The sequence below is a fragment of the Carettochelys insculpta genome, chromosome 1 (genome assembly GCF_033958435.1).
Source record: "Carettochelys insculpta isolate YL-2023 chromosome 1, ASM3395843v1, whole genome shotgun sequence".
NCBI lineage: Eukaryota > Metazoa > Chordata > Testudines > Carettochelyidae > Carettochelys > Carettochelys insculpta.
In genome coordinates this window covers 11,742,956-11,759,288 of record NC_134137.1, presented here as the reverse complement: position 1 = coordinate 11,759,288, position 16,333 = coordinate 11,742,956, and the positions used below count along the sequence as shown (strand labels likewise).

General features: G+C 49.6%; 1 protein-coding gene across 5 annotated transcripts in view; it reads left to right on the top strand.

The window, feature by feature from the left end:
- Positions 1-16,333, top strand: part of NUMA1 (nuclear mitotic apparatus protein 1) — a 66,090-nt gene that overhangs the window by 10,555 nt on the left and 39,202 nt on the right. For 3 of the 5 annotated variants that reach the window (XM_075015294.1, XM_075015467.1, XM_075015119.1), the window contains exon 1: positions 12,552-12,704. The exons of the other annotated variants lie outside the window; for them this stretch is intronic. The gene's annotated coding sequence lies outside the window, so the exon portion shown is untranslated. Of the gene's footprint in view, positions 1-12,551; positions 12,705-16,333 lie in introns of those variants that run through there. 5 annotated transcript variants of the gene reach the window in all.

The window sequence follows — 16,333 nt, the reverse complement described above, 5'->3', positions numbered from 1 at the left end:
CTGAGGCCTCGTTTATGCTAGAAAGTTAAGTTGGTTTAATTGCATCTCTCAGGAGTGCAGAAAAATACCCTGAGCAGCAGAGCAGTTGTAAAGGGGGTGAGGGGTCCCCGAGCACTGTACCCCGTCCGCAGGCAGGAGTGACTCTCACTCAGCAGGTAGAACGGGGAGTTTATTAGGCGACAGAGGCACAGCTCAGTCCAGACCTGTCAGTACAGGAGGCAGAGGCAGTCATTCTGATCCGTTATGGGGAGAGGAGCCGGGGGGTGCCCCATCTGGGGGGTCTAGATTCCCCTCAACCCAGGCTGGCTGCCTTCCCCCGCTATCCCCAGCTTCTAACTGCCTCCTAACTCTCTCACCCCCACCCCCCACTCCATCACAGTAGTTAAGGGAGATTAATTACCTAAACAGTTCGGAGAACCTCTCCCATCTGTCTGTGTAGACGCTACATAGAAGCTCCAGCCAGGACACAGCTGTAGTGGTGCTGCTGTAGCATCTCAAGTACAGTAAACCCTGGTGATATGTGCAATCAAGTTGTGCGTGTCTCAGGTTAATGCGACTGCCGCCCCAAGAGGACCCTTGCAAGCCGCAAGTGGTGGGCAGACGGGAACCAGCCCCTGCTGGGCTGGTCAGTTTCCTGGCTCCTGCAAGCCCAGGGGAGCAGGAGCCATCTCCCCTCAACTTGTGCGAAAATTCGAGCATCGTGGGGCTTTGCAGAAATGCAACCCATGTGTAACTCAAGGTTTTACTGTATAGACGACCTCAGTAACCTCTATCTTTATGCACAGTCGGGCCATTCCTTTTTACTGCCAAGTGGCTTTAATTGTCTGCAGTTCTGGGCCTGGGGCAGGGAGAGGCAATTGAACAATGCCTTGCCTAATCAGGTAGCCAGGGAGAGGCCGACAACACCCCTCATTGAATGGATCATCAGCAGGACACATGATTAGCTTGTGACTAAAGTCTACTTCCAGACCATAGGGCATAATTTTCAATATAGCTATAGGATTCTGTAGGTCTGTGGTCACCAGGTGGTAGATCAGGACCTACTGGTAGAGCCGTGGCAGGTGACCTTGACTGGTTTGGTGAGGAGGCGATTATCAAGTGCTGTAACTTCAGCTGCCCCTCCTCCCACTACTGTGTTTCTGCCCTCTACCTTGGAGCTGCCCCTTCCAGCTTGCTGTACAGGCGAGGGGGGTGCTGATGTCAGGGTGTCCTCCTCCCCCCATTCCTGCACCCAGTCCCTGTGGGTGGAGGCGGGTGCGCAACAGGGTTTGGGATGGATGGGGTTTGCTGCCAGCTGCTCCAGTGTCTGAAAGTGCAACGGGAGTGTGTCACACTCGCACGCTGCGTGCGTCTTTGTGACTCACAAGCACACTGTGTTTCACCCTGTCCTCCTTACCCTTACCTTGTGGTTGTGTTACTTTTTACTGCTTCCAAAGGGTGTCATGTTAGATTTTTGACTGGTCTGTGCATTTCATAAATTTTTATTTCTCTTTTATGCTGAAATGCGATCATTTGAGCAGTGCCTTCTGAATTGCCCGGGGCTGGAGCATTTATCCCTATGGGAATTTCCTCAAAAATTTTTATATTTAGGGTTTTGGTTTCTACTGGTGTTGCACGTAACCTCCATATCCCTGCACGTAACAAAGTTTGTTCTCCCCTCTAATGTAACCCTCACCCACGTGCATCACAATGATTTTGAGTATTGATGAGTTCCATGCTTTCATGTGACACCTCAAGTTGTCTGTCGATAAATACCACGGAAGCTGCATATTAGGTGTAGTGAGTTTGCCGGGCCTGAGGCAGAGCAAACCCTTTGCACTGGACACACATTGGCTTCTGTGTTGCTGCTCAAGAATGGGTTAGTCCTTAAAACTCACCTTAATCACCCTCATAGTTAGTTTCTGGAAGAGCAGTGGTACCCCCCCCCCCCATCATAGCATAGAACATGGTAAATGTCACATACTTGTCCCTCCAAGGAGCTGGCTTGGGTTGCAGTGTGAGTCATAAGAGCTCCAGGGGATTTTGTAGGGGAAAGCAGGAGAAGGTATTAAGCACTGCTCTTGCTAGCAATTCTATTGCTGTTCTGCAAGGCAGCAAGCACGAGGGTCAGCTGTTAAACCCTTATCCCGTGCTCTAGACTAGGGGACGAGGCACTTACATTCTCTGCCTGTGTCAGCTCTTAAGCTTTTGCTAACCCCCTTTGAGTCCAAGTCCAAACATCGACAGGGGTTGTCTGCGAAGGAATTGCTTCTCTCTTGGGAGGAGCGACCTAGTTCTGGCATGATTGTAAGGTAATTTTCTCCCTGGAACATCACTACACCCATACAAAAATCCAGTTCAGAGCAAGGTTTAATAAGGGTTCATTCTTGGGTGCTGTGCAAGGACTAAACCATTTGGAGGGAGTACTGTGCTGCTTGTCTCGCTGTAGCAATCGGCGTTAGGACCTCAGAGGTAACAGGCAAGCATTTATTTTTTTGTATTACTATCACACCCTATGGACCAGGACTCCACTGTCCTAGATGCTGTACCAACGGATGGTGCCTGCTCAAAGAGCTGCCAATCTGATCGACAGGCAGGAGACAACAGATGGATATAGGGCAGGTGGCTTCAGACAGGAGGAGGAGGCTGCTGGTGAACATGACCAGCTGCTGTCTTAGCACACCAGCAGCCTGACTGTAGTCCAGGGTTTTGTCGGCATTGTGGAGGAGGAGGAGTTAGAGGATGCTGATGAGGAAAGTTGTAGCTCTGTGTTTCTGGGGAAGTATGCTGAGCAGTGGTTGCACATCAGAACCAAAGCGTGCTGCTTGAATGGACATGGGGGGGACAAAAAGCTGCCTTCTCAAAGGTGTTTTTGGCTGGAATCGTAATACTCAGGGGTGCGATCCTTTACCTTTCTACTGACCTTAACTATTCCATCCTCGCAGCACCTGAGTGAAATATCTCTCTGTGCTGGGAAGAGTGGGACTGGCCCAGGGCTTCAGACTGTGCCTCCCTCAATAGGTGAGATGCACCCTCCTGTTTCTCCTTCTCAGACACGTTACTGTCGCTTCTCTTGTCTGGGGGAATTTTTCCTGTTACGGCCAAAATTTAGTGACTAGGACCATGGTGGCTGATGAGCGCCTAGATGGTCTGATCCATGAGATGCTTCAGATACCACCAAGCCCAATTTCTCTGCCAGCTTGGGCCCCCTTTTACGTGGCCTTGCTGAGCCAGGATCTCAAGTCTCCTCCAGCCAAGGGGCAGGAAATCAGTGATGGGAAGACTCCACTCAAGAGTCTTACTTCAACACTCAGATGTTCGCCCTCCCGCTTTGGGATCTAACCCAATGATACATGAAATTTGTCTCCTTCCTCAGCGTAAAGGAAGGTGTACACAGCCTCTCACCTCCTGCCAGTTAGAAATTGCACAAACTGGGTTATATTATAAAGCAGAAATAAGGTGTATTTTAAGTTGTCAAAAAAGTAGCGAGCAGAACAAAGCAGATTGCTACAGTAAAGAATACAAAGCATGTAACCTAAGCGAGTTTTGCTAAAAATTCCTTTCAAATAATTTCTCACCCTATTTATTGTTTCAGTTAGTCCTTTGTAGACTAGGTAACCCTTAGCCCGGGCCCAGCTGTTCTCTCCCTGCTCCCACCCTGGTTACAATCCTTTGGTTTCCAGGTGTTTTCAGGTATCTCTTTGGGGAGGGGGGGAGGCGGAGGTAAAGTAAGCTGAAAACAATCATTGTTTCCCCCCACTTCCTTGTATAGAATTTCCATAATGTGGGAGCCCTTTGTCTCCATACCCTGGTGGAACAGTTCAGCAGGTACAGGTGAGTATCAGGTGACCAGGTCACCTGACTGCATCCTCCATGAGTCCGTCTACACTTGCAAATGATCAATAAAACTTCTGTCATTCCCGGGTGCTTAAACCCCATCTACGGCTGAGGGATGAAAGATTTGGTGCAACAATTGCAGGTGTGAAAACTGCTCCTGGGGGGCGAGAAGTTTTTTTGTTGGTGAAAGTGCTGAGAAAACAGCATTCACATGTGCCAACTTCAGCAACAAGGTCAATATTCTTAACTTTGGATACAATAATGATACATGCGTACCTACAGGATAATCATGTTCTGCAAATCCAGTGCTATCTTCCATGAGCCATCCTGCATAAAGCATGTCTCAGTTATGTCATTAATGTAGAGAAGAGTAGGCATCCTTCAGTCTGCATAGACTATGGATAGCGCCCTTTATAGTTTCAATTGAGGGCTTCATTTACAGCGTCTACTGTGACTATGAAGACCCACACGAGGTCCTATGGTGATGGTAGCTGGGGGGGCGAAAGGTGGGGAGGAGGGTCCCGGGGATATGAGGTCATTGCTCCACAGTGAGCTATGGTGACTCGTGGTGACAGGGAGGTATGAAGTAGTGGGATCCTTAACCACATTCTCCACACCCCACTGCCTTGTGGGTTATCCTGGGAAGGGGAGAGGCTAAGGGAGTAAACCCTGACAGAAAATCTGGAGTGGAGTCCGAAGGCGGTTCGGTGTCAACTTCTGGCACTGTCCCGGCAACTCCTGCAGCTGAGCTGGTACCAGACGTGGAGGTTATCCTCTCCTTTGGACTATATCAGTAAAGCCGAGAGGGGGACACTGGTGTCTGGGCAGCCCAGTCTCTCCATAATAAGTGCCCAGGCTCGTGCCCGGAGAGGTACTCCGGCATCGCTGAACAGCGTTGCATCAACACGGGAGGCAACAGGTACTGGTTATAAGCTCTTGCTCGATTGGCGTAGAGAACGAGCGCCAGGGGTTGCCTTCGACGGTGGGAGAGATCCTTGCGTCTCACTGGACAGTCACCGCCTGCCTCAAGCTGGGCAGCCCCCAGCCAATAGGGTACTGTCCCGCCACAGTTCACCTGCCTCGCTGGGTGCATGAGGTTTAAGGTTCCTGAACCTGACAAGTGACTGAAATTTGGGCACTAGGCAAACCAATAAGAACATCAACAAGAAATGCGAAACATCAGCAATTCAAGCTTGCTTGCTGGAATGTGCGGACCATGCTGACCGGCTTGACTGAAGATCTTCAGGCCATCAGTGACACCCAAAGGACCGCTGTCATCAACGAGGAACTGAAGAGGCTCTGAGTTGATATCGCTGCACTGCAAGAGACGCGACTCGCAGGTTCGGGATCTCTAAAGGAAAAGGACTACACCTTTTTCTGGCAGGGTAAAGCCCAAGAAGAACCCAGAGAGCATGGTGTTGGCTTTGCTGTCAGAAACACCCTTCTACAAATGGTGGAATTAGTCATGGGCGGATCAGAAAGACTTCTTCGGATCACGCTTCAAACTATGTCATTAATATTGTAAGCAAATTATCATACAGAATGTGGAATGTCACGTCACAGACTGATTCGGAGGTAAACCAGCCCTCGTACTGCTTGCCAGGTTCTCAGTGGTCTCACATACTTTTGGGGTGGGTGATGAGAGACAGAATCAAGCCTTGTGGAGCGCTGCACAAGAGTTCCTGGAAATTAGAGGCAGCCAAAGCCGCTTCGCCTCAGCCTTTGTGCAAAGGGCACGTTGAAAATAGGGTGGTGATGGCAGAGCTTGCTAGAGTTGAGAAATGCCATGTCACAATGAGGTGTAACAGCTGTTCCACCATCTTCCCACACACAAGGGAGACAGACATGAACGAAAATGGCCCCACTTGATTTGTGCTGTCAGTTCCACAGAGGTTCTGGCTTGCAAGTCACACTGTGTCTGGCTTTGCGAGAACCTTGGTGAGTGACGCTGTCATCTTCCAGAGAACAGACTTTTTTTTTGTCCTTGTTGGATGCCCATCAGCCCTCTAACAAAGGAGGTAAAACAAAAAGTCCCAGAATGATCATGCTAATGGGCTGATTGTGACACTGTACTAAATTGCAGAAGTTTAATTCTTGAGCACATGAGTGACAGATACTTAAGCTACGTCTACACTAGCCTGGAAGAGTGACTTGTTCAGGGTTGATTTTCCAGGGCTTGATTTCTTGTGTTTAGTGGGGATGCACAAAAGCAACCTCTCAGGGGTTTCAGGTGACCCCTTCCTCCTTGTGAGACATGAGGAGGAAAGGAAGTGGACAGGAGAACTTCTCCTGTTGACTTTGTTCAGTAGGGATAGCCAAAAGGATGAGTTAATTCTAGCTATGCCATTGCCGTAGCTAGAACTGCATATCTCCGGTTAACTCAGTTTGCCTAATGTAGATGTAGCCTTAGAGATTTGCTCCTTGGGCTAGCATAGGGTCAGGTGCTCTGTATTATACATTGTACAAATACTAATGAGGCTGACCGGGGATTCCATAATTTTTAAATGTTTTTGCTTATTTTAAACTCAGTTCCAAGCACCGTGTTTTTAAGATATGAAGTGCTCTAGAGAGGCTGAGAATAGCGTTCCTGTTCCCTTCCTGTATTGTGCACCTTAGCTTGTGGCAGTCTCATGAGACCTGAGCTGCAGTGATGGGTATTTTTAGTAACACTCACTTTTGCTGAGGTGTAAGGAAATCTCCCGGTCAGATTTAAGAAACACATTTAAAGAGACTTTGCAAATGGAAAACATTCAGAGGCTGCGAGAGGAAAAGCCTCATCTGCAGTAAACTCTTTCATAGTCGGCATTCTGTCATATGGTGCACTCAAACAACCAGCATTTTAACCTTAAGTAAATTGGAGTTACATTTTCTATACGTGAAAGTAAATACAAATTAATACAGCAAATATAGCATAAGTTACAGTGTAAAATGCTACATGCTTGAAAACTGTAAGCATGTCCCCACTCAGTCTTCTCTTCTCCAGACTAAAACTCAGGTTTTGCAGCCTTCCCTCTTAGGTCATACTTCTGACCCATTCATCATTTTTGTTGGTCTTCTCTGGACCTTCTCCAATTTATCCACGTCTTTCCTGAAATGTGGTGCCCACAACTGGACACAGTACACCAGGTGAGGCCTAATCAGTGTCAAGTAGAGTGGAAAAATTACTGATGTCTTCCTTACAACACTCTTCAGCTAATACAGCCCAGAATGATATTTGCTAATTTTTTTTTTTTGGAAGCGTCACACAGTCGATTCGTATTTAGCTCTGATCCACTATTGTTGGTTTGTTTCTTAACAGCTAATCTTGTTTTTCTCTTGTGTTATGCATTGGTAGGTATACCTCTCTATTATACAGAATGTTTGAATATCCAGCAACCTCCTGTTCCTGGGGCTGCCGGATATTGAAAGAGTTTACTAGACCATTCCTTTCTATTTTCAAATTCTTATACGCTGCCATGGAGGTAGCTGTGTTAACATCTGTAAAACCAACAGGGAGTTTGTGATACCTTACAAATTAACAGATAATGGCAGAGAGAGTGATCTTATGAAGTGTGACGATGGTATCAAGTTGGGGGTTTGCAAATCCTATGGAGAATAGGATTAAAATTAAAAATCACGTGGGCCAACTGGAGAAACTGGCTGAAGTAAACCGGGTGAAATTCGATAGGACGAACGCAAAGTACTCCACTTTGGAAGGAATCATTAATTGCACACCTAAAGATAGGAAATGACTGCCTAGCAGGGAGTACTGCAGAAGGGGGTCTAGGGGTCATAGTGGATCACAACTAAAGACTAATCGGCTGTGTGACATTTGCCAAAAAAAAAAAAAAGCAAACGTCATTGTGGGCTGTATTAGCTGAAGTGTTGTAAGCGAGACACGAGTAATTTTTCCGCTCTACTTCACGCTGGTTAGGCCTCACCTGGAGTACTGTGTCCAGTTCTGGGGACAACATTTCAGAAAAGACGTGGGTAAATTAGAGGGAGTCCAGAGACGAGCAACAAAAATGATGAATGGGTCAGAAGTATGACCTACGAGGGAAGATGGCAAAACCTGAGTTTGAGTCTGGAGAAGAGAAGGCTGAATGGGGACATGCTTAGAGTTTTCAAGTATGTAAAAGATCGGTACATGGAGGAAGGAACATGATTGTTCTCTTGCACCTCTGAGGGTAGGACAAGAGGCAATGGGCTTAAGTTGCGGCAAGGGAGGTTTAGGTTGGACATCAGGAAAAGCTTCCTGCCAGGGTGGTTAATCGCTGGAATATGCTGTCTCAGGAGGCTATGGAATCTCCGTCGTTGGAGGTGTTTCAGAGCAGGCTAGACACACACCTGTCAGGTGGTGTGGATTACTGGTCACCAAACAGCAGATCAGAATCTACTGGTATGTCCTGGACCCTCTGACAGGTGATCCTGACTGGTTTGGCCCAGAGACCATTAAGTGCCAGCCCTTCATCTGCTCCCCTTCTCACTTCCATGCTTGTCCTGCCCTTTGACTTGGAGCTGTCCTCCGGGAGCCTCCTGCTTTCTGTGCAGGGTGGGGGAGGCCAAGGAGAGGGGCTCGGATGTTAGAGTGTGCCCCTCCCTGCACTCTGTACCCCATCTTCATCCAAAAGGATACCACAACGGGGCTCGGGGTGGAGGGAGCTTTCTGGCAGCTGCTCCAATGTCTGAACGTGCTCAGCATACTTAAAGAGGCCATGCAAATCTGTCTCACTCTGAGTTTCTCTCTCTATCTTTCACGAAAATGCCTGTTGTGGCTGGAATAATTCGCCTGATACATACAATATGTGGGTGGGGTTTTTTCTTTAAATTGCTTGGTTTTGAGTTTGTACTGGTGATGGGGTTGAGATTGGGGCACATAACAAAATTCATTCCCTCTGTTTTTTTCCAGCCATGTGTGGAACACTGGCCGGGAATCTTGTGGAATCAACCTCGGTCTCCTGGAGGCTCCTGCAGCCAGATCCGGAGATCGGCCACTAACAGTCTGGAAGAGTAGCTGGGCTGAGACAGGCTCCCCTGGCCCTGCACTGTGCCTGGAAGCGGCTGGCACATCCCTGCAGTCCATGGGGCAGAATCCCTCTTTGTATGCTACTCTTGCATACAGGCACTGTCCCTGTAGCTCCCATTGGCTGGGAGTGGGGAACCACAGCCAATGGGAGGTGCAGGGCTGGAGGCTGGTGGCGGGGGGGGCGGGTGCAGTTCATGGAGTCACATGACTCTTGCCCCCAAGGAGTCGCTGCTGGTTTTGGGAGTGGTGTGGGGCCTGTCTTAGCCCCACTGCACCGCCACCCAGTATCTGCCTGATGTAAGTGTTGCCCAATTGGAGCCTGCATCTGAACCCCTGCCCTGAGTCCAATATCCCTCCCAGAACCAGTGCCTTGACCCCCTGTCCCTCCTCCAGCCCCCTGTCCCAGGCTGAGCCCAGAGCCCCTCCCACACTCTGAACTTCTCAGCTCAGGATCACACCCGGCACAACAGCCCCCTGCCCAGCCCAGAGAAAGGAGTGAGGAGGAGGTGAGGGAGGGGCTGGGGCAGGACCTAGGAGAAAGTCCGGGGCGGGGAAGTTGGCAGGGCGAGAATATTTGGGTTAGTGGTATAGCCTGGATTGCACTCCATTCACAAGATAGTCTGGGGCTCCAAAGCCCTGGAGACCATTGCGCTCATGTTTCACACCAACTTATTTTTGATTCCAGTGTTTGCACGTAATTTTACAATTGTCAGTCTCTGCATGAGAGAGCTTGTATAGGAAAATATAATTTTTACAGAGCAAATATTCATTCTCGGAAGTAGTGAGCACGATGTGCTTTGTCCTGTGTTGTAATTGAATTTGTAAAATATTTAAAGTGCAGGTGTCACACCCACCAGACATTATGCAAATTGACTCACGAATGTGCATAGTTCAGGAAAACCCCTCATGTAGCATCAATTTCAAAGTTCTAGTCTGCTGCACCTCTGTGTGGGCACGTGCTAAACCTGCAGTTGCGAGTCCAATTTTTGAGGAGGCCATTTAGGCGTCTGGGGCTAATAGATGAAATATATATAACAAATATATGAAAACATGTCGGGGATGGTGCTTGGTGCTGCCAAGAGGGCAGGGGACTGGACTCGATGACCTCCCAAGGTGTCTTCCAGTCCTGAGAGATGGGTATCTCCATATTTTTTTAGTCTTCCATTTTTTGTGCGTGTATTCTTGTATGTGAAGTTAGACTTTGAAATGTGAATCTGGTTGTAGTGCTAAATGTGCAAATGAGAGCCATTTAGTAATCCTTTAGGAGGTTAATGACTCAGTACTCAAACCATTCATCTGTGAATAGTTTTATTCTTCCTTTAAGCCCAAAGTGTGGTTGGTCCTAGAAAGACAGGTGACCATGCCACCTGGTACTGGCATCCATTCTGCATCTGACATTTTTCTGAGGGGATGGGGAGTCTGAACATGTTGGAGGAAAGTCTATTTTACAGAATGGAAAGCAACCAAATCTTTGTTTTAGCTGGCCTTTGAAGCTGCCTCATGTACCCAAAGAGAATACACATGAAGAAACCTGAAAACAAAGGAGCCTAAAGAGCTTTGGAAAAGGCCAGAATAAAGAGAAAGTGACTTGAAGCATTTTAACTGAGATAAGAATACTATTTAGCTCATGAATTTGCATGGTCGGCGGCACTGGTCAGTTTCTTGTCTCCTATGAGTGGTGGGCAGCCCTGTCTGCCACTCATAGGAGTAGGGAAACTGACCTGTGCTGCAGTGCTGGTCAATTTCCTGCTCCTGTGAGTGGGGAGGAGCTGGAGCCTGGCTCCCAGCATCCTGCTGCTGACAGGAGACAGGAAAATAACCAGTGCTGCAGCGCTGGTTAGTTTCAGAGGTCAGTTTTCCCAGCTCTCCTGAGCGGTGGGCAGCTCAGAGCCAGGCGTCAGCTCTCCACCGCCCTGAGTTGCGTTAAACCGAGGTACGCGCAACTTGAGTGCGTGTTTCTCCGGGTTCTGCTGTATAATAGAATTGGCTGGCATCTTTTGTTTTAACTTAAGAGCGTGCTTTGATTTGTTGGTTTTCACTTGTAGTCACATAAACCGTACTTTTTTTATACTTAATAAAACTGAGTCTTGGGACCTCAGTGCAACTGGCCCCCTCTCCCAGTACCCCCGCCCCCATCTGCAGGCCTGCTCTCTGCAGCTTGTATCGATTCCTTTTGGCAGGTCTTGTGAGCATACAGACACCGATGAAGTAAACCTCCAACCATCTGAAAAGTCCTTGCTTCCTTAGGTGGGAGAAACTGAGGGCAGAAGCTTTGACTTTCCCGCTGCCATAATCTGCTGGAATGGCTTCTGGTGCCCAGCCTGTTTGTATGCACTTGGGAGCGCCCTCCGAAATAGTGGACAGGCAGCTGGAAACACTCTGGCTGCTGCAGGAATGCTTATGTGTTTCAGCAGCCGTATTTCCAAGGGGAGGCCCGGAGGTACCGAACCCCAGCTGGGCTCAGTTCAAAGATGTGGCTGTGTAGTTCACCTTGTACCCCAGTCAGTAGTCTGGAAAGGGTTTAACACTGACCTGCCCTGCTGAAAGGGCACTTCTCACGCTTCATCCATTTACGGATTTGATTTTTTTTTTTTTTTTTCATGCTACCTTCTTATACCAGCAGTACTTGCGTTTCTAATGTCCCATGTTTACCTGGCATCAGCCAGGTCTTTTCCGAGTCCCGGTGTCTAGAAGCGCTGCATGCACTCAAACTCATTTAGCAGAGTTCCAGCTCCATGGATTTCTAGTGGAGTTGTGCCAGTCAACAAAGTGTTTAAAAACCCCTGTGTGTTTAAACAAGGCTCGTCCCTGGCCAACCCATCAACAGCGCCAGGTTAGCTGGAGCTGTGTCTGGGAGTCTGAGCTGCAGTGCATCAAGGGCCTCAGACGCAAATGGAAAGTGATTTGAAATTGGTAGTTGGGTCCCCAGCCCCGTTTTTTGATAGCAGTGGTGTTATAAGGGCACAAGGTAATCATCTCTGTGAGACGTATCAGAGGGGGAGCCGTGTTAGCCTGGAGCTGCAGAAGCAACGAGGGGTCCTGCGGCACCTTATAGACTAACAAAAACCTATGAGCATGAGCTTTCATGGGCAAAACCCCACTTTGTCAGATGCAGGTCTCTGTGAGACGTCTGCCTATTGTTAGCGATGCCTCCTTACTCGTCCCGCTCTAGTTCTGAGCATGTTTGGAGCTGAAGGAGGGGGCGTTTAAAGGCCTAAATTGCAAATTACCGCCCATGGATTCGAGGGCCAAGGGGACGACTTGATTGTCTCATCTGTTAGGCAGGACTTTATAGCTTGGCCAAGTCCCCAGAATCATTCCTAGAGCATGGCCCTTGGTAAGCTGCCCCCATGATAAATTTGTAACGGTGAAAGTAATTAACACCTGACTTCCCGTTGGAATTTGTCGCGTTTCACACCAAGCTGTGAAAGGAACCAGACCGCCGAAGGATTTCGCCTTTCATGTCTGTGTGGCACTGGGTCTGCCAAGTCAGCAGCCCTTCTCCAAGGGAATGCCGAGGTGTAAAATGGTTGCATCAAGTGTCCGCATCTAGGAAAAGACATGAGAGGGTTGGATCGGTTTCCTACAAAGGCGTCCATTTAGCAGGACTGTCCCTTTCTGAATCTGGTGGCAGCTTGCCACCTACTGAGCTGCTTCTGCTGCATCTTTTTGTGCCGTGTGCCTTTAAAGAAAGCAGACTCCTTGCTGTGACGTTTCTCTGGCTCTGGGCCAGGAAGCGGGGAACCATCTCCTGCCAGCCTGAGAAGAAAACCAACAACTTTTCTTTTGTGTGTGATTACTCTCCCTTTTTTGGTCTCTTCCAAGGTTTTAAACGCTAATGGCGGATTAAAAACCTTACACAGATTGTGGCTTTAGAAGTCTGGTAAGGCCTGAACGAAGACTTTATCTTCCTTGTTTGCTTAAACATGGATGGGGGTGGTGGCGTGAAGGGGGGGTGGGTATTTTTTTTGTTTTTGTTTTTTTAAATTCCCATCTCCTAGCTCCAAAATCTGGCTTTTCGGGGATTCTGTAAAACCAGCAGGATTGAGATCTCTTGCTTGCCCTGAAAGGTGCGAATAAGTAGCTCAACTCTGAAGCGACAGGCTAAGTTTGATTTGCCAACATCCGGGAGTTTTGGCTTCCTGGGGAGAGGGTGGGTTTTTCTCAATAAGTGTCTTTGTGCTGACTGCGCTGGAAGGGGCCGGCGGGGGGCTGGGAATAGAAGCAAACTCGATTTGGGAGGGTGGGAGAGGTGTATGTGAGAGAGGGTGGGTTGGTTAACGACCCGTGTGGCAAGCGCTCAAATTCGGGCAAATTGCTGCGTGCTTTCTGCAAAAGGCTCACGCCCCCTGTTGCTGTGGATCCAGGCCAGAGCTCTGAGGAACAGAGAATGGCGGGAGGTGGGGGGGTGGGGATATCAACAAGCAACCTCGCGTGGAGACGAGCGGTGGGAGTGGATTGTCCCCTCCTCTGGGTGGGTGGTTTGTTAGCAGAATTGCATGTCCGAAAAACAGCCTTGCCTAAGATGGTATTTTGGCTGGGTTAGCTGCTATGGGCCAGCAGAACGCAATCCCCTATTTAAAAACAGCCATAGCTCTCTCTGCGGCTTCTCTGCCTTCCGCACAGCTGGGTATTGGCCCTTCTGTGCAGGGGGTTCTCTCAAGGTTGTATTTTATTCCCCTTTTCTCAGCCCAGGCAAAGCTGCTTCCTCTTCAGTGGCGCGGGGCGTTGGGGGTCAGGGTAGCTGTAAAGCACTGGCGGGGAGACCCAGGCTGTCAGGTCACGTATGGAAGCTGTTATTCAGGTCAGCTAACGCAGGCTCCACCCCAGCGTGAATGGGGCCCTGCAGCGGAAATTAAGCTTTTCTTCCCTTTGATACTGGGAGCTGATGACCTTTCTTCCCTGGCTCTGAAGCGAGGGTGCCTGGAGGAGGAGAACAGCGAGTATGCCTGGCAGATCAAGGGCCAGCATGTCTCTTCCTCCCAGGTGGGACCTGGTCCCTACCCTCTGTACGGAGGGAGCCACTCTGCCCGGCTTGCCTGGGTATCAGCAGTGCCCCAGGCCAGCTCTGACAAAAGCTGTCTGAGCACGTGGCTGAGAGCTAGGAAGGCTGGAGTTACAACCCTTTCTCGAACGCTGACTTCCTTAGTTCCTTGGCAGTTCTCTTAACTTACTGCTCTGTTACTTATTGTGGGGCTCCCCCAGGTTCAGGCCCTGTTGTGCTAGGTGGGCGTCCTACACCATAAAGGAGGCCGTGCCTTAAAGAGGTTAGAAGGGAAAGGCGTGATGAGACAAGTGAGCCGGAGGGGAAGGACTAAGTAACAGGATGGGTCGCTCTGGGCCTCACTCTACCAATCTGGATAATGGGTCTAGAACCTCACTGATACTGCAAAGGTCAGTGACTTAATCCAAAGCTGTCTATCTTGCGACTCCCAAAGGCGAAGGGCTGGATGTGTACAGCTGCTGAGTGCTCCACTGAAGTCAGCAGGAGGTGCCAGTGGGACATAGGGCAGGTGGTTGAGGTACCCAGCTGAGCACCGTCAAATTAGAAATACAGTGGGTGGAAGCTGTTTTAAAGCCCACTGACTTCCTTGTCAGTGGAGCTGCGGGAGATTGCAAATCTTCCTGCTCCCACTAAACCTCAGCCCTGATTTGGAGGTGGTGTTTTCAGGAATGAGGCCGCAGGGCTGCCCTGGGTTATTCAGTCGACTGCCAGCCAGGAGCGCCAATTGTGATGGTAGCTTTTGTGATGTCAGAGGCTGCCCGCTAGGAATTTAAAACCAAGACTTGAACTCGCGTGCGCTGTAGAGGCTCATCACCATAGCATCTGGCCTTTTGCGTACATCTAGCTAAACCATGAGGCCTCTGAATTTGGGAGCAGAACCGTGAAGTCCCTGACAGCTGAGCTGAAAGAGAATTGAAAAGCATCTCCCTCCATATTAGCCACAACGGCCCTCAGAAGGTAAATGTGTTTGGCCCTCGCAACTTGAACTAGCGACTGTCACCTGGCGGCTTTTCGTTTTGCACCCTGTCTCTCGCCCTTCGTGTGCTGGCGTGGAAGTGGTGACAGCGAGTACGTTCCCAGCAAAGCCGTAGTTCTCTGCTCTCCGCCAGCTAGTAATGAGAAATGGCCTGATAGATATAGACCTTCAAAACTCCAAGCCACCTCTCAACTTGCAGCTGGGAGGAAAGCTTCCCTGGCAGCTGAGGGTCTAGCCCCCAGGCTTGGCAACTTGCGGCTCTGTAAGGAGTCACTTGTGGCTCCCTGCCCTGCCGCTGCTGAGCTAATGGAACTAGAGTTAATTGGTTTAACAGGAGGCAGGGCAGCAGGAGGGATCCGCCCATTAAACTAATTACATTTGGTTCCATTATTTCAGCTATGGCAGGGCAGGTGGGGGAGGTGAGCAGGAGAGCTGCTGGGGGAAGAGGGGTGGCTGAGTCTGCCCCGGCTGGAACTACACAGCCCTGCAGAGAAGGAGGTGGAGGTGAAGGGGAAGGAGCAGTGACATCATGCATGTGCTGCTGGAGGAATTTGTGGCTGAAGCAGGTTAATCCTGAGTTTGAGGCGGGGAGGGGTTAAGCCTGGGAATGGGGAGGCCGGTCTGGGGCAGATAGGGGTTAAGCCTGGGGATGGGGAGGCCGGTCTGGGGTAGATAGGGGTTAAGCCTGGGAATGGGGAGGCCGGTCTGGGGCAGATAGGGGTTAAGCCTGGGGATGGGGCATGAAAGTAACGTTAACTCTTTAAGTGGTACAAATCATTGTGTGCGCTGTTCTTAAACCAGGGGTCACAAAAAGCATGGTTTGACGTTATTTATTAATGACTGTCTCGTATTCATTCGCTTTGCAGCTCCTGAAAGATTGATATTGTAACTAAATTGGAAAAAACAGCTCTTCTGGCTACTTTGGTTGCAGACCCCTGGTCTAACCTATGACTGTCTGCACCACAACAGGCTTTCATCTTCTGAAACTCAAGTCCTGAATCTTGAGGGTTGCAAGGCAATCTTGCCCCCTGGAAATGGAGTGTGAACGGATGGGGAGCTGTCTTTTGGAGTCACTCCATTATGGCTACTGGAGGTGCTGGCAAACAGCAGCTGAATTGAAATGAACAACGCTGGTCAGTTTCACTGCCGGTGGTTAGTCTAGTGGGGTCACACTGCCATGCTCAAGAACCATGTCACTTAGTTCCCCAGCTCAGGAGAGCCCCAAGGCGCTAGAGCTAACTGGGGAAGTGGTGTTGTCCTGGCAAGGAAGGCGACAGAGCGAGTCTAAGGGGAAGGTTATCAGGAGCCAGCCCTGTCTTGCACCTCGGATAGAAGCCTGGGTGTTCTGGAGTATGGCGCAGAGACCCAGCTGTGCTTTTCCAACATCTGGAAGGTGCCCCTGGGAGTTCCTGTTCAGGCCTCTACTAGCCAGAGGCTGCTTGGAGAGTGTCTCTAGGCAGCCAGTAGGAATGGCATGTTTGGAGCTGTACCTGTCCTTTCCTGGCGCTTGGGTTTGGTGGCAGGCTGGCCT